We start from the raw sequence: 24,271 nt of genomic DNA, 5'->3' as shown, positions 1-24,271 counted from the left end.
AGTTGTTCAAGGTCACACCGCTACCAAGTGAACCCATGAAGTGTGGCTCCAGGATCTACGCCCTTAATCACTATCCTATCTCTATCAGTGTCTCAGGTTCAAGTCTCCTTTTCCTTCATAGAATTAGCAGATATATCAGACACAACAATTGGCTCATAGAGAGTCATCAAGGCACACACTCTAATCCCATAGCCGGGGTATTGCAGCCATGCCCCGTGTTTGGCAGAGCAGAAACAGGCCACTGACCTGGCACTCTGACCTTGCTCATAGGAGCTTAAGCTACTCTGAGGTTGATATCACCCTCTTCCCTTCTATGCTGCACAAGGTTGACAAGGGACTGCCTCTCAAGCCCTCCTTCTCCCACTCCATTCTATCCCAAAAAAGGAAGGAATGCTCAGCCCTGGGGGTTGCTCTGTAGGTTTGACAAAGAACAGCTGAAGTATGACTAATCCTATTTTCTAAAAGTAAAAGGATGATTCTCCAAACTAACCCTCCAGTATGACCAGAGGTAAGCCAATCTCTTCTCAAGCTAACGTGCATGCTATGCCTCCAAATCTGCAATACCTTCCACATTCTCTCACTAATGGAGCACTTACTGTGTGTCAGGTACTGTGTTAAATGCTTTCAAAACCTTGCCATACATTAATCCTACAATATATACTTCAAAAAGACACTAGTATTATCTTCATTTTATTTGTGAGGAAGCTGAGAGAGAATAACTTGCCCAAGGTCACTGTACTACCAATAGCTATTTTTTAGCTTCTTGACCATTCTCTGCATTTGTGCATTGCCATTCAGTTTCATCTCAGGTTCCATGATTAAAGGCACCCATTCATACTGATACTACGTTCACAATATCTTGATTGCCAAATACGAGATCATAATTATTGCATCAACATGTCTCATGAGAGTTAAAAGCATGTTTTAGCATAATTAAGAGGTAGATAGTTGAAAACACAAAAATTGGCATAGCAGGGTTTCCTGTACATACACATGTAAATCTTTCATGTTTATGTTCACTGTTCTTCCTGTGATGATAAATCTAATGGAATTATGATATGTAGTATTTTCCACTTGACATAGTTTAGGGCCTTGAAGAAGCTTTTGATTTGGCCTTGCCCATGCATAAACAATTAAAAGACAATTCAATTTGAGTGCCCTTTATAACAGAATTTAAAAATAATGAATTCAGTTCACTTTAAAAATGAACAAAAGCAATGTTTTATTCAACAGATAAAACAAATAAAATACATTCCTGTTCCATATTTTAACCATTCCAAGAACAGAGGCAGAAAAGAAAGCTAAGAAGGATAAAAGGGGGAAAAATGTGTAGTATCCGGGGTGACAGAAGAAAAAAAGAAATATAGTTGGAATAGGGAGAAATGAAGAAAGAGACAAAGTGCCAGAAAAAATATTCATAGAAGGTAAAATAACAGATGTTGAGAGATGCAGAGAAACAGAAAAAGAAATGGCACAAGGTGACATAAATAGAAGTAGTTCATTTGAAATAGAGGTCTGATTCTCCCATTGAATTATTTATTTCTCCAATTCAGTAATGTTTTGTTAGACAGAATGCCAAAATAATAAAATAAATAAAACAATATCCCCATTTTATTTTTTTAAAAGCAAATGAATATGACTGGATGCAATCAATGTGAAAAATATAATTTTGCATTTTAATCTTTTATTAATATTATTTTATGCAATTTTCTTGGTTTTTATTACAGAATGAGTATATAGTAAAAAGTTTAAGCATTCCATTATTTTTTAATATTTAGGTTATTTTAAGGATTATTTTTGTATTCAAACTAAGGTTGCTTTTTTTCTTCATTTGAATTATTGGTTTAGGATAACTTGCAGGATTAGAATCCCTGGGTCCAAGACTATGAACATTTTTATAATTCTTGACTCTTTTTGCAATGCTATTAGCAACTTGAATGAGTCTTTTCTTCCAGAGTCTGTATAGTATTGGGTTTTGTAAACTGTTAGTTTGGGCAGTTGAATTAATATCAAATGGTGCCTCCTACTTTGAACTATATATATTTCTTTTAGCGTGATGATGTTCTTTGACCATTTGTCCCTTGGGATCTTGGGGACCTTCTAAATTTGTAGTACTTCTGAACACACTTTAGATGATATTAATTTATCTCTGACATTCCTAGCATTTCCACCATTTAATCTCAGTTTTGATCCTGATTTTACATTGTTGTATTATGCTGTACTCTCTGACCAGTCTTTGTAATGTTTTCTATTATTTCAAAACTTTAAAAAATCCCCATAGTTGATTTAAATAGTCTAGTCTCATGGTTAGTCTATTCCTTCTAGTTTTTAAATTTTTCTTTAAATATTTAAGCATTCAGCATATGTAGAAAGAATTGTTATATATGGTAAGAGATAAAAGCTTATGTTAATTCCTCTCCATATCCATGACCAGTTACCCCACGTTAATTTATTAAATAATGAGTGTTTTCCCTATTGTTTAGTTATGCTTTGTACATCAAACATTCAATTCTTACATTTACTAGGGCTTTTCCTTGGTCTCGAGGTCCCATTTACTGATTTTTTGATTTGCATCAGAATTCTGCTATTTTAACTAGTGTTAGCTTATAATACATTCTAGTATTTGGGAATTGTTTTAGACTTTTGCTTTTCTAGGACAGTCGTATACAATTGTTAATGTATCATTTTTGAGATAATGGATATCTTCATTTGAATTGTCTACATTTATAAATCGACCTGTGAAGAAGTGTCATCTTCATACTGTTGGTCACATTCAGAAACACAGTATGACTTTACATTTATTCAAATTTTTCTTTATTTCTGCCATTAAGGTTTTATATTATTTCTTTTTCTCACAACTCTTCTGTATATTGACTTACTTCCAAATATTTTAATGATTTTGCTTTTTATTTTATTTATTTAGAGACAAGTTCTTGCTCTGTTGCCCAGGCTGAAGTGCAGCGTTGCAATCATGGCTCAATGCAGCCTCAAGAACTCTAATAATGTCTAATCTCTTTCAGTTAATTCTGAGGATTTTCTAGGTATACAACAATATTGTCTAAACATTTTCTATCTTTGATTTTTAGGGTATTGAAAATACTCTGCATGATATTATAATGGTAGATAATGTCATTATACATTTGTCCAAACTCATAGAATTTTTAACACCAACAGTGAATTCTAATGTAAACTGTTCGTTGAATGATAATTATGTGTCAATGTAGGCTCATCAATTGGATGTTAATAATTGGAGAGGTTGTGCATGTGTTGGGGCCAGGCTATATGAGAAATCTCTTCACCTGTCAATTGGACTGTGGACCTAAAACTGATTTTAAAAAATAGTCTTGATTTAAAAATTCTCCATAGTTTCTTCCTTTACAATATTTACTTCTAATCTATTTTTATATCTTATTGCCAGATCAAAGATTCCTCAGAAACACTAGACTTATAAATGATTAAAACACTTATTTTAGTCCAGCTTTTTGGAAAATAATGTTTTATCAATAGGTAGGTGGTTAGTTCTTTGTTTTTCGAGTACACATTTTTTATTATGTCAGAGACATAGTTCATTATTCCTGATGTTAACCATAAACAGGAGTTAGATTTTATTAAATGCTTTTTTTTGGCATTTACTGGGATAATCATATATTTTTCAATATATTGATAGTTGTTGAAATTATCTTTACATTTCTGGGATAAACAATACTTGATCAAGACAAAGTTATTTTAATACATGTCTCTATTGTATTTGTAGAATTTTTGTTAAAATGCCCACATCAATGAGAGGTAGTGTGGCATACTATATGGAGCAAGTGTTTGAGTTTAAATCCAATTGGACCTCACAGCAGCTTTATTCAGTACTGTGCAGTAGTTAAAACATGAGCCCTGTCATCAGAGAAAAATAGTGCAGAATCCTAGTTCTGCTACCTAATAACTTTTTTACTTTGGGCAAGCCTCAGTTTTTGTGTTTTTATGGGGACATAAAAGTAATTACCTTATAAGATTGTTATGAGAATTAAATGAGTTAATTTGTGAAAAATACTTAGTACAGTGCCTAGAGTAGTTCTACATTAAATGATTACTGTTAGAATTATTGTATTCCTAAGTGAGACTAGGGCTTGCATTTCTTTTTTATATCATGCTTCCATTTTTGAATTATTCTTACCTTTTTGTATCATTTTATCTGTATCATTCTTAGCACATTTCCCTCTGAGGGCAATTTTAAGAAATATACTATACTTTTCAATAATCAAGGATAATTTGTATAATATGTTCTTAAAAGGCTTGGAAGAGAATTCACCTTGTAAATCCATCAGGCCCAGGTGCGCTTTGAAGGATTTTTAAAAATATATTTGTCCTGTTTTCTTCTGTATTTATTAGAATATGTCCAAAGAATTCTGACAATTTTGTCCATGTGAAAAAAAAACACTGAGTTTCAGAAATTTTCTTTGCAACCTGAGAATTGTTGATCAATTTGTTATCTATGCTTGCAATTGTTTCTGCATTCAACTAGTTACTAAATTGCCTTATAGTTTCTTCTGTAAGAATACAGTCTATAACATTTTACAGAGGGGTTACCTTGGAAGCCAACATTGACTTGATTGTTTAAACCTTTTTCCCATTTATTTAGTAGGAACCTTTGTGTTGAACCCCAAAGTCCAAATTCCCAACTCTGAATGAAAAAGACTCTTCAAGAATGAATGAATAATCAGTGTCTTTAGCTCCTGAACCACCCTTAAATGGCCAGAGGCTTCTCTATGGAATTACCACAAATACTGCTGTGGGGCTGGAGCCTGTGGAGTCATCGCTAGAACACAGCAGTAGCAAATAATACTATTGTTGATAGGCCAGTGAGAATAATTACACAAGCTCAAAACAGAAAAGAGATGTTTGACCTTTTGTCCATAGCACGGCCTTGCCCATATGTCCAGTAGTACACGTTGACTGTCTGTTTCAAAGAATAATGAATGAGTTATGTGGCTTAGCAGAGGAGTAAAAGGATAATTCTGATAGAATATGCTGAAAGTTCAAAAACTTCTCAAGACCCTGGTTCACTGATATACGCATGAGTTTAACTTTTCACCTATCCGATCTCTCTAAAAACACAGCAACATTTGTTTGGTGGTGGAGTACAATAATCTTTTTATTAAACCATTACATAACTTTTACAATTCTTTCCTGCATCAAAGTTAATTATATTTATTGGAAGAATATGCTACTTGAGAGGCTACATCCTTACCCAGAATCCTAGCCTTAACATTTGTGTAAGTGTCCATCTCAAGCATTAAGACCTAGTTAGAGCACAGAAAGCATGTCCCCTAGGTTTGTTGAAACATTTGCTTACACACCTGCATTTGACTGGCTAGGAGAGAAGGACGGGACTACTTCTTTCTTCTTCTTCTTTTTCTTCTTTTTCTTCCTTCTTCCTTCTTCTTCTTCAGCCAGGGACTTAATTTTTCAATCCGAGTTACAAGACACTGACTTTTGAAGATCCGTCAGGATAGTGGTTCTCAGATGATCTCAAAACGCAATGGGGAAACAGGCATATGTATTCCGAGCCTATAATGCACATACAATATTGTAAGAATTCATCTTGTGTATCAGTCACTACACGATCCTATTTTTCCTGGGTCATGCCACCAATTATGCCTAAAGAGAAGAACAGAAGAGAAAATGTTGGCTAGCTCTAACCACTCTACGAAAATGGAAAGAAAGTAATTCCAAGGTGAGTCCGCCCCAGAGAGCAAATGGGCCTTTTTAAAATGCTGAGGGGAGGGACTAGCAATTTCTTCGGGCCTTTAACAACATTCCCCAGTGGCCTAGTGGCATGGAAATTTGCCTAGCTTCATTTGTGGAGGTCATGCCACCCTGGATAAAAGGAAGGCAGTTTACCAGGCTAAAATTTGTTTATAAGGTTTCTTTCCCCTCCAGTATGGGAAAGAAAATACTAAAGTATCATCTGCAATTTTCACTGGCCAGAAATTAAAAGCAACAGACAATGTTGAAGCTATAGTATCCCAAGAAATAGCAAATTGACCTATTTATGCCTTAAATTTAAGATAAAACAATTATTTCAGCAATTCAATAAGATTGAGCCAGTTTTTGTGTTATTAGCAAAACCCCGAATGTCCCACAGGAGATGTGGCTTGCAATGGTGGACAGAGGTAAGAGAACGGGTGTTGACCCAAGTTATGTTTAATATAAAGACTCCTTTGTTGACTCGCTGTGATAACAGTTCCTCATTTGTTAGATCATTGGGTATAAAGTTATGTAATTCAGCCATGCCCTTCTCTCTAGCTGACTGTGGTAGCCAACACTGCCTACTTTTTGCTGTGGTAGATCTTGGACTGCCAAAGCCACTTCCTGTATGTCAGACACATTTGACTTTTACCACAGTTCAGGCAATTCGGCAAATTTGAAGGAAGGTGGGAAGAGGTGGTTAGGAATTAGAGTCTTTTCCCCCTTTTCTCAAATAACTGGAAACTCCTACTGTCTTGACTCATGCTAGGTTTCTACCCAGTATAACAAAGTATCGGACACCATCCCTGCGCATTGTCCCAATGACTTTCACAATACTTGCCAAACACCATGGGGTATTTTCTCAATTATTTGAAGGGTAGTTTGTACCCAGTCTTCTCCTCCCAACAATTACCACCCTACTCTATTATCTTGCACTTAACAAACGGATTGATTTCTTGCCTAAAATTAGCTGGAGAATTCTATTTGGATCAGTCCATCAGAATTAAAAAGTGTAATTAGCCTGAGAATTCACTCCACTTTTCAACCTAACTGCTGCTTAAATATCTCCTGCAATGTTTCGCACTTTGTGCAGAGCATGTAGAACTCTGTCTCTGGGTGAAGCAGTTGATTACAGGAAAGCAGCCATGAATTGCTATGAGCTTGTCACTGACGATCCTGCATATGTGTGCGTTATCAACTACAATTGTCTTCGTAAAATTAAATAAAAGCACGCATTTATTATTGTGGGGCTCCAATTACGAGACAGCTGGTGCTCCTATTACACTTGCATTAAATCGAAACTTGTAATTTCCCTGTGCAGATGCACACTTTTTAATCAAGATATAAAACTGCATTTGCTTTGTCCATTTTCCAAAGTATCTGAAACCTTACCTCAGGGTTCCTCTTTTCCTGCAAACTCCGTGGAAGAAGGGGAACAGATTGCACTGATCAGCATTTCCCTGCCTGAAATTCTTAGAGGGAAATAAAGGATTGGGGCATTTATGAAAGATAAAACCCCCAAGAAGGCAGCTGGTGAGTATGAATGTATTTATTTAGCCTGTAGTGAGTGGACATATTTATCGACTAAGATCAATTTTGAAAGGACCCATTTCGCCTCTCACCTGTCTGGGAAGTGTCTATGAGCGTCCCGCTGTGAACCACCCTGCCTTTCTCACTGGTACTTCAGTTCCTGAAGCGCCAGAAACTTTGCACCCCCACCCCACCCCCGCCTCTGGGGATGTGTGCCTGCTCCGTTTGTTTTCGCTTTTGTAAAATCTGAGCGTTATGATTTGTCCCCCTTTCCCTTCCTAATGAAATGACAAAGGGTCTGTGCAGCGGGGGCTGGGCTGCCGGGTTTGGGGGCGAGGCGCCACACCCCCTGAGAATAAAGCCCGCGCTGCGCTCTCGGAGAACCAGGCACGAGTGAGCGAACCACACAAAGAATATATTTCGCGACGAAACAGCGCCCTACAGGAAGAAAGTGCCCGCACTCCGAGCGTGAGCCGGAGCGCGACTTTTTGGCGCTCTTTGGGAGCAGCGAGAGGGAGGCGGAGGCCAGAGAGTCCGGGGTGGGCGCGGGAGCCCGGGCAGCCCGTGGCCAAATTCCCGTCTGTCCCACAGCGGCGCGCGGAGCCAGGTGAGGTTGGCGGCAGCACTGGTGACGCGGGGCGCGCCGCGCTACCTGGCCGGGCGGGGCGGGGCCGGGCGGCCGCGTGCGCCGCTTCCGAGTCCGGCGCTCCGGATGCCCGCGCGCGGCTCCGCTGGCCGGCGGAGTTTCGCGGGAGTTTCCGTTTTGGCGCCTAAAGCCCCTCGCCGGCGCCGTTTCCCTCAGCGAGCCGCGTGTGTCCGGAGCTGGACGCACGGAGCCGCGGCCCTGGCCCGGGCTGCCCGGGATCGGCGGGGCTGCGCGAGGGGACGTCTGGCGTCCGGCGAAGGGCACTGGCCCGGGAGGAGGGCACGCCTTTGGCAAAGGCCGGGCGGGGTTGGGACCGGGTTGCTATGGTGGCTGCGAGCCCGGGCGGGAGCCCCACGCCCGGCCTCCGCGAGGGAGCTGGGGCTCTACGAGGTGTGCTCCGAGCGGACTGAACCAAGAGCCTGGGAGGAGCGGGGAGGGCCAGTCCGTGGCCTCGTCCCCTCCCCCAACAGCCCGCCGGCCGGCCCCGGGAAGGGGCCCCGAGGAGCCCAGAAAAGAAAGTATTCTGGCCCCTGGAATCGAAAGGAGTCTTGCAAAAAGCACCAAAGGGTCAAGGGGGCAGAAGGGAGAGGGGGATCCGTCGCCTCCGTCCGAGAGTCCGCGTGCGCGTGTCTGTAGACTTGACATTTTATACCCCAGAGCGGCCGACTTGGAGCCGAGTTGCGAGTCCCAGCCCTTAAGTTCTGGAGGTGGGGCGGGCTTTAATTTGCTTATATCTAATGATTTCAGGAACCTCGCTTTAAAATGGCGGCATTCAGTATGCACCCCTGCTAAAGGCTCTCCCGGCACCGGGGCCACCTAGCGCAGCGCTGCTTTTGCTTCTGCCGCTAACAGATGGCATGTGCCGCTGTCGCTGCCGCTGCCCCTGCTGCTGCCGCTGAGAGCAGGGCCCCTTAGCCTCTGGGTTTGCGCTAGCAGCATAAGGTAAGGCTGGAGATGAACTGGGATTTGTAAGCGAGGCTGCTTTCCTAGGACTCCGAGGAAATAATGCCTTTTACACTTCATTTTACAAAATAGCAAATAGAAGGAAAAGTCATCCTGCAACTTTGTTGCGATTTTAGAGCTTTGACCATTTTCCTCCTCCTTTCCTCCTGTTTCTTCTTCCTCCTCCTCTTCTCTTCCTCCCCTTCCTTCCTTCTTTCTTTTTTTTCTGCTTTCTTCTATCTTTTTAATTTAAAGGAACTTCTTACATGGCATGTCATCAGCAAATGCTTTTTAACAACTAATTTCCCCATTTTCACGCGATATCGTGAGCAGTGCCACAGCTTCCTTGCAGAACCTTGTCTCTTCCTGCCCTGAGTCAACACATTTGGGCAGCTCGCTTTTACTACTGGGGTTTGAAGGGCATGAGAGTAGATTTTAGGAGACTATTAAAAAGGGAACTTTAGTTTTTAACACTCACACAATAAGCTTTTATGGTAAGAAAACGAAATTAAACCCAGACAAGTAATGAAAGTTGACATTTAAGTGATTCATTGTTGTAGTTTCGTAATTAGGGTAATAGACCTACTGTGTGTTTTTCTGAGCACTCTTAGATAGCTAGCTAGCTAGCTAGATGAGAGATAAAACAGAAAAATTGATTGTGGCTCTAATTCAAGTAATATGTTTTAAAAGAGTTATTTTCTCCTAGATGTTCTTACATCGTTGGTAAATTGAGCTGGGATCCCCACAGCCTCTCCGTCTTCGTGGGTAGACTTCATGGGAAAGAATCAATTAAAACAAAACTTGCAAGATTTAATTTTGAAATGATTGGTACATTTTTATTAAGCAGACTCCCTGCTTTAGTGAATAAACGTTTGGGTGATTACCGATATAATGTTTGGGAAACATTGTTGGTATGTGGGAATGACTAAACATCCTTGCTTGATACAATTTATCTGAATTTTGTTTTGTTTTGTTTCCCCCTCCAATGAAAGGTAAATAGACAATGAGGCTTATCAGACACCTTGGATTTTTCCTGATTATATTCTCATTTTCTCCTTGGCCCATGAAAATCTAGTCCTGAATAACTACTTTTTCAAGTAATTTTTAACTTCTTTCTAATGTGCGATACTTTTGGGGGATGCTTTCATATTTACCAACACTTCTTCAAATATAACCTAAAATGGGCTTCTGCCCACAGCTTAGCTGATAATATTCTATCTCTGTTCACTTCTTACTTCTCCCAAAGCAGGTAGAAACTACTTGGTTGGCAGACACTCTGCTACTAAATTTAGCAAGTGTGTGGAAAGGGAGAAAAATATTATTTTGCACTTATTAAAGCATGGTGCAGTTTTCTGCCCAGGTGCTGTAGTCTACCTAGAAACAGTCAAACTGTTTACAATGGAATTTACTGTACAACAAATTTTCAGCAATTTTTCATAGTATTCTTGAGAGAAGTATATGGGGCAATTCATTGCTTCATGTCTAGAATGAGAGTTCCTGCAGGTAGAGCAATAAACCCTTGCATTTTGGTAAAGGGAGGATGAGAAAAAGCAACTTCTCCCAGTTCAGTACTGTTTGCTTCTGGATGTGCTGCCTTGCTGCTAAAAGACTTCGGACCAAATGCATCCTTAAAAAAAAAAAAAAAAAAAGTGAAAATACTAAACCTTGAGGCTAGAATAGATAAGCTAAACTGGTGTCAGAGAAATTAGGAGGAAATTTTGCCAGTTAACACTCTGCTGCCTCTTACAGTGATGAGATTGGAGACCTTATATGAAAACATAAGTGAAAGAGTTTGTTAAAAAAAAAATGTTTTGAGAGATAATTGATATAGTGCTGGGCTAGAGGTGGTGACTGCATGTTTCGCTCTACTTCCAAGAGCTACTTCATTTCTCTAATTTCCTTTGCTACTTTAAGCAATTGTAATGACTCCCAGGACTATTATAAAGTACGTTTTTTTCCTCAACTGTCCACTTCAGGCATTTCACAACAGCTGCTTTTTATGATTATGAGCTGGTGGCAAAGTACCTTTGGTATTCTCTTGCACCTACCCTCTACCTAAATAATGCTTTGCACAAACTAGGTGCTTAATAAATGTTACATTAAAAAGAAAAATGAATAGCTTATAAACTCACAGTGGAATGGATTTTGGGTACAGCTTTTAATTTAAACGGAAGGCATTTTTGTGCACTTACAAGAACCTAAACATTCAAAGAAGATTAGAATGTACATTCCCCTAGTTGTCTGTATTGTATTTGCTTCTAAAGGGTTCTCTTGCCTGTCATTGTACTTCCAGGCACTTGCATGCTTCATGCTTTTGACCAGTAGGTGTATTATTATCTCTCCAGCTTCACTGTGATACTTCCCAGTAATCACAGCAGCTTGGGAATAAAAAAGGTTTTGTCTTTTGAGTGACTGTATAGTACCACACATGCTGGAACAGTGACAGTCTCTTGACTGTTGTGCAGATGTTGACAGTATAGTTTAGTACAGTTTTGTTCTCCACCCAGCTGCCTTTATGTGTGAGGGAGGAGGGGAGGGAATGGTGTGAGAAGCTCTAAAATGAAGATTTCTATTGATAACATTTTACTTTTATTCTGCTTATAGTACAATAAATTCAGGAAGGTGGCAGACTTTTTCTGTTTTCAAATAAATAATGTTGCCTGATAGGCTTCTAAACAGATTGGAGCATAGCTGACAGTACATAAGTTATAGTACATTTTTAACAAGTAATTTCATCCTGTAATTAAAGTTAGACAATGGTCATTGCCATGTTAACACTATCAAGTGTCTGTAAGACCATGAAGGCTACACTCACCTTTACTTCATCAAGGTTCTTCTATGCTGTTGAGTTTTCTTATGACATTGTCTACTAGGCAGAACAGATGGATTTTTCCTCATTCAAATGTATGTGATATCAAGAAAATGGAAATCAGAAGTTGTGTTTGTGGGATTTTTCTGCCTTTCTCTAGGAGAGATACAGCTCTCACTTCAAATATAGAAAGAAACCCGAGCCTCAGCTAAAATGAGATGGACACTTTTCCTGAAAGAGAAGAAACTGTGTCTGGGAGCAAGTTGTTTAACTGTCAATTAAACAATCAGTAAACAAACATAAATTATGACTGAAAGAAAGCAATTAGATCTTTAATAATGTGGGCTTTTAGGTCTTAAGGATACCAGATGGTTCCATGACATTCTGTTCTTTCTAAATGGTTATCTATTGCCTCAAGATAGCCAAATGACAGTGTTGGAAAGGCAACTTTGAGAATTAGGATAAATAAGGTATCAGTTGTCTTATTGGATATTAATAACATCCACATGACCTGAAAGGGTTAACAAAATATTTTTTTTCAGATCATTCTAGTAAAAATGCATTATTAACTCATCGTTTAGATCTGCTTGGTATTAGATTGAGTGACATTGTTTATAAAAGATTGATGGGGAAAACAATACAATCTGAGAAGTAGGACCTTACCATTTTTATTTGAGAAATAACAGGACTTCCAAATTGCCTGGGCACACAAACACGTACGTGAGTGTGCAAATTAGTGGTCAGTTCAAAACAGTGTATACAGATGTGCATTGCTTTCTCACTGGAAGATTACAGAAAATACCTATTTTTACAGCATTCCTTCAATTCTAAGAATGAAAGAAAAAAGGTTCACTGTAAACTATAATAAATATTTGATATAGTGGTGTCTTTCTGAGGCTCAGGAAAAGAGCCAGGGCTCTGAATGTTCAACTCCAGGCAGTTAACTTTCAGGAAAAAAAAAAAAAAAAAAAAGATGTTTTGCTCAGAACTCAAGAGGAAGCAAGAATAAAAGGAGGCTTGATTTAAATGTGTGTGTGTGTGTGTGTGTGTGTGTGTGTGTGTGTGTGTTCTCCCTTTGTATGTGTATGGTGATTTTCTAGAAGCCCAAGCATAGGACTCAACTTGACATGCTTCCTGAAATATTATGTTGACTCTCAAGTTTTACTTGCATCAACATTAAGTTGGCTCATGAGGAAAAGAAATGATTTGTTTTCTGATTTGAGGCAGGAGTTTGTTTTGTGCCCGGTGAGTGAACTTGAAGGGCTTAGAAAGAAAGGGCCTCCCATTGAGAAAAAGCAACCTGGACAGAAATGCAGGGGGTTGGCAGTAGAGACTAGAGGTCATTTGATCTCTTTAAGCCATGGGAGCATCCTGGAGTCTGATAGTTGGCTGGATTTTGTTTTCAATTTAGGATCATTCAAATTAGCTTAAAATTGTCCACATTGGATTCTTTGAATCCTGAGCTTCTTGGCATTGCCTTCAACTGGTGTGGAAAATTGGGAAAGGTTCCTTCAGGCTTACTCAGGTTTCCTTGAATGTACCAGTAACTATTCATTAAGCAGAGGTTATTGGGTCTTTTTACCTCATATCCCTAATGCCTGGTAAATGGTAGGTTCTCAGTAAAAGTTTGTTAAATAAATGAAAGACTAGATTAATCTTTCTAACTTGTTTTTGCATGTTATGAACATTCTTCCTTATAGCATTATTTCTGTTTTTTATTGACAAAAGAAAAATCAACACCAATAAGCAGACTGAACACTAGATTGAATGACTGTTCTGTTAGAGGCCACAGTAGCAACTCAAGTCCAGGGAGATGCAAGCAATGCAGGTTTAGGGCTGAGACCTTGAGGACTGGCCTGAAAGCCAGCTGCTACTTTTCTTTCACCTGTAGTTGTATTTAGAATAGCTCCTCCACATCCCAGGGATATCAGTCTTCATTACAAAGAAATGTTTACATAGAAACAGTTTTTTAACTGTTTCACCAGATTAAAAATAAGAAAAAAAAATCAGAAATACTGTGACCCTGATGCCTCCCGTCATGTATAGTTTAGGAAGTGATGAAGTTACAGACAAAATCCAAAAAGGACACTGGGAGCTGTCTTATTTTCAGTCAGATGTTGATTGCCCATTTAGAGACTGGATTTGCATAGGTTTTTACTTACCAAGATACAGGTATGAATAGTGCCTCTTTTTATTGTGTCCAGAAAGCAAAGTCCACACAGTAGAAGAGACAAGAGCTGTCATTTCAGATCCACCACAATCATCTTTTGTGCCCAGAGGATAATCAGTCTTTAGGTTCAGCGCTTGCAGTTTCTCCTTATGTGGCAGTACAAAGTAACCAAACAACAGGTTGTGTTGGAGAGTGGTGTGGGAGGGGTGGTCTATTAGCAAAATGAGAGAGTGAAAGAGCCAGACAGCTAGCATTTCACCTTTTGTTTTGTAGTACTCAGCTTCTACGCGGGAAAGCAAAACAACAAAACAAAAGCACGCTGTAGAATATTAACTGGACATATATCTCATGAAATAATTCCTTACTTAATTTACCAATAGGGAAAATGAGATTGTCACAATATATAATATTAAGGTGGTTGCTTTAAGGTTGGATTCATATACTATACACTGGTTTTTCTGAATTCCATTTAAAATATGTAATGACAAATTCAACAAGACCCATGGCACAGAGGTGGGGGATCACATTTAACCTCAGTACCCAAGTGAAGAGTTTGTATTCGTCCTCTGAAAAGTAGGCGCTTGATAATGGCCCAGTTGGGGGTGCTGTTTTGTTAAAGGGTACATTGATATTTTAAAAATTGTTTGCTGTCTGTGATCCATGAGGATCCCGAAGAAAGAATGGGGGCATTTCTTTCAGAAGTGATTTTGAGAAAATTTTAAACTCCCAACTCCTTTATGTCAGCATTTTCCCCCAAGTAATTGGACATGAAGAGAAACCTTATTAGCTCACCCAGATACATGAAGTGAAACATAGTACATGTTATAGAGTTACATTTTATCTTTAAGGACTTCCAAATAAAATAATTAGGGAGGGACTGGGGTACCATGCCTGTGTAATCTGATATGTTTCATGAATGCCTATAGCAGCGGCCTCAGCTGCAGACAGAGGCTGTGTCAATATGCATTCTTTTGGCTTTCTGAAGTCAGGGTCAAGGCCAGACTCAGATTGACAGGCTCCCCAAGGGAGGCCCTTTTTTGAGAAAGACCTTGGATTTTGGCGGGACTTTTTTGTGATGTACTTTATATGTTTACATTTGTTAAATTAACATTGTAATGCAAATGAAAATATAGGGTCAAAATACATAGCCTGAACTGGAGATAGTGTTAAACATCTGCATCTGAGGCAATTTGTGAATTCAAGACCTTAGGTAAATGGTCATCACGCCATTTAGTCATCATGACATCAGAACCAGGGAGGAGACCAGTATGAGCAGTGAAGGGCTTTATGTCCACCTCTAAACTTCAGTTCAGGGTATGTCCCACTCACCATAGAAGATGAATTGAAAATCAGTGTCACCCATCTAAATGAGGAGGAAGGGCTAAAACCTGTGGATTGACCAGAGGGAGGGTCTGGGAGTTCTTTTTACAAATTTATATGTATATTTTAAATTGACACTTAATAATTGTAATATTTATGGGGTAGAGTGTGATATTTCAATACATGCATACAATGTGTAATGATCAAATCGGTATTTAGCGTATCCATCGCCTCAAACATTTGTCATTTCTTTATGTTGGGAACTTTCAAAATCCTCTCTTCTAGCTATTTGAAAACATAAACTAAATTGTTGTTATTGTCACCCCACAGTGCTATAAAACACTACAGTTTATTCCTCCTATGTAGCTATAGTTTTGTGTCCATTAACCAGCCTTTGGATATTCCCCCACCCCCACCCTTCCCAGGCTCTAGTTACCAATGTTTTACTCACTGCTTCTATGAGATCAACTCTTTCAGCTTCTATATATGAGTGAGAACATGCAGTATTTGTATTTCGGTGCCTGGTTTATTTCATGTAACATGATGTCCTCCAGGTTCATCCATGTTTTGGTGGGACTTCTGACTGACTTGCAAGTTGCCCCTCTTCTCCATGTTTAATAACCTGGTTTTGCTGGGGAATTCATTTATATACACTGAGATTCAGTGCAGCAACAATACCAGGGCAGAATGCTTTTGCTTTGTTACCGAAACTCCCCCTCCAAAGCTCTTTTGTGATCGAAAAGTTGATAGGCTAGAAAGACGTGTCCTAAGGCTTGGCATTTCACAGTGCTGAAAAAAAGACGAGACTGCCTCCGTATTTTGTGAAGAGTGTGATCATCATCATCATCACATCATCATAAAAGGATCTAAAATGTGATTTGATTTAGAGAACTCTCATACATGCACATACTTTGAACTTGCACAAGTAATTTTGTGGGATGATGATGATGATGATGATGAGAGAAACCTCTAAGAAGCTAGTTTTCTGGGATATAGTAGTTTCCAGCTCTGTCACTTACTAATCAGGCATATGAAAATTGTGGTTCTGAATATTTATCCTAAATTAACAGGAAACAGGCAACCTAAGATCTGATTTTAAATGCTTTTACAAATATGGGCTTTTATTCCAATATTCATTATAATGCAGTGGTTCAAGTGACTGAATCTGTAACCTGTGTTAAGTGAATGTTTTTTGGAGAAAAGTTACATTTTTCACTTTCAAGCCTAGATCCTATAATAGGCCTCCTTGTTGCCTTGTGTCTATCCCCAAAGAAATCTCTGTAATATTTTTAGCCATCTAAGAAAACAGTTCAGACAGAGGCGCTCAGAAACGGTGACAAGCAATGACAGGAAATGCTGGTTGCACTGGGATCCTTCATAAGTTAGTGAGGCCACAGCTGGCTGATTTGCTTTTAACTTCCTGTTTGGGGGCTATTTGAGTCAAAAGTAGCTGTGTTTTCCATATAGAGTTTTTTTTTTTTCTTTATTCTGTAAGGCCACAATAAATCTGTCACTGGGCTGCATGTTTTGTATATTTTATGAACTGTATCATGTGGTTTGAGTTTAATTTGGAAGGCAGTGCTTTTACAATCAAGGTCCCTCCCCCCCCTACACGTGCAGCTTTGTGGTCTGGGATTGCATGGGCCTTCGAAAGTTTATGGCTTTATTTACACAATAGTGATTGCTGAGGAGGGCATTTCCTGCCAGCTAATGACTGGTTGGAAGGACCAACAGTCCAAATCCACGGAGAGAGGACCATTCATTAAATGCCAGGAAGCGACCAGGCTGCTTTTCTCATGAAGTAGTGGGGAGAAAGTGAAACCACATTCTGCCCTTTGAAGAGCCCAGAGCACCATGGGCAGAGCTGGGTATGGATGTGGTGCCTCTTCATCCATTTGGAGAATGGAGCTGCTTTTCCTAACAGGGACGAACTACTTATTTCCCATAGGTTGCCAAATTGGGCCTTCGATGGGAGGGCATTTCCTATAGGTAGATGGTCCAATAGAGACTGGCCAAATAAAGTTGAAGGCCCTGAACTTGCCATTAACGTCTGCCAGATAATTCTTAACTCAGAGCTGTTACAGGTACTTGAAAAACCTTTAAGATCACATGATTGAGTTTCCTAATTGGTTGAATAACTGATCATTAGTAAAGTGGACAAAAACTTGGAAAGGAATGGAAAGAACGGTTTGTTTTCAAGGTCAGTCTAGCAGGTTACAGCTATTTTACTTTGATCTCCTAATATAATGAAGGTAAATAATATACATGAAGAGTGCTTTGCCTTTTGTGGAAGTACCATTGAGAGCTGTAATAGTGATCATGTAACCCATGACATTTCCAGGAAACAGTTTTGTCCTCGGTATAATTCTTGCCTGCTATAAAGCAGCTGAGGTGTGAAGAGTTTGGCATTGATTTAGAGCAAAAACAGAATAAGATCGAGGCTGGGTTCACATCCAGGAATCCCTGACTTCCTGGCCTGCCCTTCACTCCCTTAGCTTCCTAAGCCTTCACTTTGCCAAAAAGTTAAATGTTTATAAAAGACAAACATCTGTTCTGAGTTCTTTGGTAGGTACCTCCGTATAAAGGAGGCTATGTGACCGGCCTCCCCCCACCCCCACAACTCCTCCGACTCCACGACTTGGCTTGGTCCTTTACCTTGAAATTTAAATTTCTTTCATATCTTCCAAATTTGGTGGGGGGATGGCAGGGGTGGGCTGAATCTCTGAAATAGAGGCAATCATTGATGGCCAGACACCTGCATTTCTTCATGGGATTGAGTAATCTGTTACATGCAGAACAAACCAAATATTAAGTTTCATTTTTGAGTCTGGCAAATGTCATTACATGCTTTTTAAATATTTAGTAATCCAGGGATTGCTGGTCATTACCAGTTCACAAAAGTGAAAGGGTTTTCTGAAGTTTAAAATGTTCCACAAATAAACCGTATACTCATTACTGTTGTTATTAGATGATGCCCAGAGCAGATTTATAAACAAAAAAGTGGCTGATAAATGAAAATATATATATTTCAAAACATGATTTTAATTTTTGAACATTTTTGAGTTTGAATGTTAAGATACACTAAAATTTTGAAAACTCAAAGACAGTTATTTGATTTAGAAACTAGTTTGGACTAAGAACAAATAAAGTTTTTTTAAGTAGATTGGCCTGAATATTTACACACATTTATAATTAGCAAAACAGCTGCATGTATGTATGTATGTATGTATGTATGTATGTATTTTTTATTTTTGGAGTTGGAGTCTCACTCTTTCACCCAGGCTAGAATGCAGTGGTACAATCTCAGCTCACTGCAACCTCTGCCTCCTAGGTTCAAGCAATTCTCCTGCCTCAGCCTCCCAAGTAGCTGGGATTATGGGCGCCCGCCACATACCAGGATAATTTTTGTATTTTTAGTAGAGATTGGGTTTCACCATGTTGGCCAGGCTGGTCTTGAACTCCTGCCTCAGGTGACCTGCCTGCTTTGGCCTCCCAAAGTGCTAGGATTACAGGCGTGAACCACCATGCCCGGCCTGGACTTTATTATTTTGTTTAGCAAAACCTTTTTTTATAGGTAATCTAAAATATATATTTCAAGCTGATTCAGGTTCAGTTATCACAATCTGAAGTAGTGGTGTCAAAATTAATATAGGTTTACTCTACTGTATTTGGAGCCAACAGCATTACCTTGTGGTATTAGAAAAGCCTATTTATTCTATCATTGTAGTTTTCAAGTGGTAGGCAACAACTCATTAATGCATAATGAAATCCATTTAGTAGGTTTTGACTAGCATTTCTATTAAACAGAATTGCATTAAATAGACAGTAAGAAAATATCAACATGTGTCATGTAGTAAGATTAGATATTTTGGGGGAGACTTATTTCAAATTCATGCACATATTACTGAGTTAGGATGTAAAGTGTGTTTCTTACTATTTGTTGCTATCAGAAAGGTTTAAAAGTCAGTATTTTAGTGGATCTTATTTCTGTGTCAGAAATATTTTTCCTCTTTTTTTCTGACGGGAAGATGGTCAAGGGATGCTGAGGGCTTTGGTGATAACATACCTAGTGCTGTTGGTTCAGTACCCTGATAGTTATGTGTCTGCTTTTCAAACTGAACAGTAAAATATTGCTATAGATGTGCTATAAGATTTAATGTCCAAGGTATTTTGCAATCCTGAAGGCAGAAACTTTATATATTATGTATTTACTAAGTGGTATTGCCAGAACATTAGGACACTGAAAATAAAACTATCTGGGAACAAAAGCCAAAAAAGGATGTTTAACAACAACAACAACAAAATGACAACTAAAAATCTTGGGACAATTGGGTGTGAGGTGCTTCGAATGGCAAAATAATTATCAAAAAATTTTAAATGTTGGAAGAAACTCCAGCTCATTTTACTGAGTTAAATATAAGTTAAAGGGCTCAAAAATTGTTTTTGATTTTCATAAACCAAAAATGGGCACAGCAAGAGAGAATGTATTTGCAAGAACAAAACAAGCTGATTCATAAATAAATATAAATGTTTGTGCTGGAAAAAAAAATGCTGGTGTCTATTTTTTCTGCAGTGAACAAAGGCACATTTTAAAATGAATTTTAAAATTGTAGATGAGGCATAAGCTGAAAGTCTGTTAAATATACCTAAAATATTAATGGGAGTGATTACAGAAATAAAGAAGAAAATAGCCACATACTCTTCCTATCACTTTTTTTGTACTGGTGAGTATTGAGCTTAGTAGTAGGAAAAAATAAGATGTACTCACATGAACAGATAGGAGATTAACTACTGAATGCAACCCATTAGGAGAATGGAATCATCCTTAGAAGTCTGGCCAATTTGCATATTCCTTAGAATTAAATAATTGTCAGGGGGAGGAAAATATTGCCTTCTGAGGGTACTATTGCATCTCCAGTAGGATCATGAGGAGTTTGTCTTCACCCTCACCTCTCCTGCAGTTCCCTCCTGTTGTCCTTAAATCTCTTTCTGCCTGGGACATACTAAATTCATTTCCCAAAGGTCTCTTCCTGTGGACAACCTTCAGAGCCTTAAAGCACTGTTGCTTCCTCAGCTTTGCGACTTGACATGCAATAAGGCTTTATAGATATTTAAATGTTAAACTGAAGTTACTGCTCTGAAAATATAATGTCAGCTTTTTATGAGTTAGTGACTAAACTCTTTGTCATTGTGAGTTTGTATCTCCCTCCTCAGATATAGTACATTTAAATATTAAGAATAGGAAAAGATTTACACATCTTCTGATTGTGTAATTAGCAATCAGTTTATGACATGAGATGTAAAACAAATTAAGGACCATAATAAAAGGTTACATCATCACCAACAAAACCCGTTATATACATTTTTCTGTTTATGACGATAAAAACTAAAAAATGTTGAAGGATGAAATTGCATACACTCTCTGATCCTGGGAGTTAAAAGTTTTAATTCTTCCTTATTCTGATGTTAAAGTTTTTTAGAAAGCAGTAATACATATTTTGGGGGATTATAGGATACCTTTGCCTATAAGCATCTATTTCACTGTAAACATTTATAGAGTAGTATAGAGTCAATTCAAGAAGGTGTGGGGGGTTTGAGTGTGAGTTATTCAGGATTTTCAGCTGTAACAAGCATGTAGTTGATTGTTTTAGGCAAACAAAATTAGCCTTTGTTTTGGGTGTCAGCTACCTTTTTCACGTTAGCCTTTTGGGATTTTTTGTTATGGGATGCTTGACAAATTAATAGTGATAAGCAAAAGCTCTGTGAGAGGGAGTGCTCAAGCCAACTAAACACCAACTTATCATTCATTTCATGCAGCATTCTAACTTTCATCAGGCTGTCTGGGAAATATTATGACGTGTTATGTAATATTACATTTGAAACTTTAAGGTATACACGGAACTCAAGACCTTTGACAGGTGAGTTTGTTTTGTTTATTGTGAGCGGAAATTTCCTTCAGTAGGCAATGAGACTGTCAAGGCAAACTTTCTTGTAGAATGGAGGAGGAGGAAGGAAGGAGAGAAAGAGCTGCACGGTTTCCTAACATTTTGTTTGGGGAATTCCTTATACCACATTCCTCATTTTCATCAAATCCAAAAGAAGGTTGAAATGCTATATTGCTGTTAGCAGAGTTTTCCCTAAACTAGTAAGTGAGGGAAACCCCTTGTTCCCAAGAATTGCAACCATTAACACTCTCAGGAAGCCTGCAATGATTTGGACATAAGGAAAACAAAATATATACACCTTCTATGTACTCACAACATTTTTAAAAAAATAAAAATAAATATAATCATGTTGAAGAAAAAACTTGATCATCTCGGATCCAGGAGAGGAGTCCTGGCTCATATTATTCCTCATGTTGAATAATCATTAAAACAGAAGAAAATAAAACCTCCTTGAAATGGCAGGTTTTTTAAGTGAAAATAAGTAGGGTTTCCTTGGATTCCTATAAGGAGACTCTTGTGAAGCACTCATCCAGACTTCTGAGAGTTTATGCTTTTTGCTTTCTAGAGCAGGAAAGACTTAAGAAATATGAAGTCAGAAAATACAGTAAAAATCTATGGCTTCTGTGCTGTTAAGGGTCCCTTTCTGATTGGCGTGGTGCGAATAATGGTATAGAATTTAACTATGTAAGATGTTAGAGGCCTGAGACTTCCCTTGATACTTCCTTATGCTGGCAGGCCCAGGCAGTTTGACATTGGCTCTTGTAGCACTTGGGTGGCAGGAGAAACAGTGTTTACAACCACCTTCACCTCCAGGAATGTATTATACTTTTAAATCAATGTTAGTATCTGTAGGCAGGAGTTTATATTTAGGAATAAAATTTGAACCCCCATTTTCACACCCAATAAAAACGTCCTGTAATAGGTGTTTATTCAGAGTCAACTGACATTTATTGAACAATTACTGTGTGCCAGATGCTCTGCTAGGTACTTTCATTTTGTTATGACAGTTTTTTTAAGTTATGAAATACAATTGGTTCTAGCCAGGCAAATACTGTCTTTGGCATCTAGTAGATATCAGGCTAAAAATTGCATCCTCAAGACCCTGTTCACTTTTTATATAAAACGCCCCCCCCAACACACAATCATTTCTTCTCTGTCTTGCTTCATCATTTGGGGACCATCTAATGGCCCATGGCCTGCCTCTTCCATCCATGAAGATATTTATTTCATTATAAATCAAGCCAACACTAATCTGTTACCCATCTTGATGTAACAAAAGGCTGCTTTTAGTATTTGATGGATGGTGCTACAGTAGGATAGGAGAAACAGAGGAAGAGGCTTGAGAGGTGGATGAAGAGTGAGGGGTCAGGAGTGTGAAATGATGTGGAGTTAAGTGCTAGTGAAAGCCATGTAGAAAAATCTAGAATAACATTGGATTAAGTCTAGAATGCAGAGAAAATAACAGGGCAAGATGTTGGAAGTTAATCCCTCACCCCTAGGAGTGGCCAGGGCAACCCAAGTTGAGCAACACCAGAGAATTTTTTTGTTATAGAAGCAAAGGGCAAAGAAAGTCTAGAAGAAGTGAGCAATCAACAAATACCGCAGGAATTATGTAAGTTGAGGCCACTGGTTTTGGCATTGAAAAGGTTGTTGGTGATTTTTGAGAGCCAAGAAGCTGGTTTCCAGTGGGTTGAGGAGTAAATGAAAAGTTGGAAAGTGAAAGTGGTAATGATGACTTTTTTTCAGATATATGATGATGAAGGATGAGATATGTTGGAACTTAAAAAGGAAATTGCATCAAGGGAAGGAAGGGTTTTGTTATTAGGATAGAGACGACTTAGATGTGCTTACTGGCTGATGAGAAGGAAGCAGAAGAGAATATTGAAAATGTCTGTCAAGCATGGAATATGTTCTGAATGGCTACCCTACTTGCCCAACATCTCTGTTAATATGCACAGTATTAATTGTGCAGTCTGATCAAGTAATTCATGCAGAACTCTGGTGAGCCTGAATTTTGGGTACTCTTTATTCTTTTTGCCTTTAAGGTAGAGGATTAGGGTTGTCATAAAATAACTGGGAAAGGTATAACCAAAAACAAAAAAGGAGGAGGGGGAAAGACAGTGGAATTCAGCCAAAATAACAGATAGGATTATTTTTAAATGGCTTCAGAGGCAAGACAGTGCTACTGAAATAGTGAAAATGTGACTGACATTTTTTTACAGCACATGCTCAATGAAAATGAAAGAGAGGGTTGGGGAAATCTATAAAAATGAGAATTCAAATATAACTATAGAGGATATATTTTTACTCTATGATTTGCCTTTACACTAGGATTCAGTGTCTTTCATAAATTTGGAAATTTACCATAGACATTACTTCCCTTATGTTGTATCTGACAATTTCGGTTTTTCATAGATTTTATATTTCAACTTGTAATAATAATTAAAAAAATCTCAGGTCTGGTTCAATTTCCCTCATTTTAATCACCATCCCTATTCTCCCATCTAGAAGAATATATTTATTTCCTCTTTTCTTAGAAGCTTATGAATTATTGGTAGAAAATATCTCTACCTTAAGCTTTGAATTTAATGTCTAGGTTGATTCTAGTCAAACAAAAGGTGATGCTGCTCTGAGGTTCTGCAGATTTCTTTTTACTCTGAAGCGGAAAACGTGGCAAATTTTCAATGCAAATACATTGAAAAACTTAAATCTTTGAAGTTATATTGTAGAGATACTAATGATCTAAACCAGCATTTTCAAAACTGTGTTTATTTTGCCACATGTTCTAGGATAAAAAAGATATATTAGGTGGAATGCCTGAGAATTGAGGTTGAAACAAACACCACATTCTGAGAATTAAATTGCATTAAGGCTATATTCCTAAAAATATATGTAAACATATGTATACATATGAGTTTGTGTGTGTGTGTGCATGTGTTTATTCTTTTAAATTTCAGCTTTTGGCTTTTAATGCTGCATTTCAAGTTACTGTGCAAATATTACTTGTTGATAAGAATTTAAGAATACTCTTTCTATAGGAATCAAAGAAGATTAATGGCATCTTCAAGCCAAGAGAACACATTGCACAAAATCAACAAGACTTTAGATTAAAAGCTTTCCCTAATGCTAGAGAAAAATGTTTATTAAATGCATTTCTAAAATGAATACAG

At 38.3% G+C, this 24,271-nt stretch overlaps 1 protein-coding gene across 5 annotated transcripts in view; it reads left to right on the top strand.

Moving 5' to 3' along the window:
• The first annotated feature begins 7,789 nt into the window (after positions 1-7,789).
• MBNL3 (muscleblind like splicing regulator 3) overlaps positions 7,790-24,271 on the top strand; it is a 122,873-nt gene continuing 106,391 nt past the window's right edge. For 3 of the 5 annotated variants that reach the window (XM_050777678.1, XM_050777677.1, XM_050777676.1), the window contains exon 1: positions 8,663-8,857. The gene's annotated coding sequence lies outside the window, so the exon portion shown is untranslated. Of the gene's footprint in view, positions 7,877-8,658; positions 8,858-24,271 lie in introns of those variants that run through there. The other 2 variants (XM_050777685.1, XM_050777681.1) reach the window with 2 other exon arrangements.

The sequence above is a fragment of the Macaca thibetana genome, chromosome X, assembly GCF_024542745.1.
Source record: "Macaca thibetana thibetana isolate TM-01 chromosome X, ASM2454274v1, whole genome shotgun sequence".
Lineage (NCBI taxonomy): Eukaryota > Metazoa > Chordata > Mammalia > Primates > Cercopithecidae > Macaca > Macaca thibetana.
Note: the sequence above shows the minus strand (reverse complement) of the source record. Positions and strands in the feature narration are given on the sequence as shown.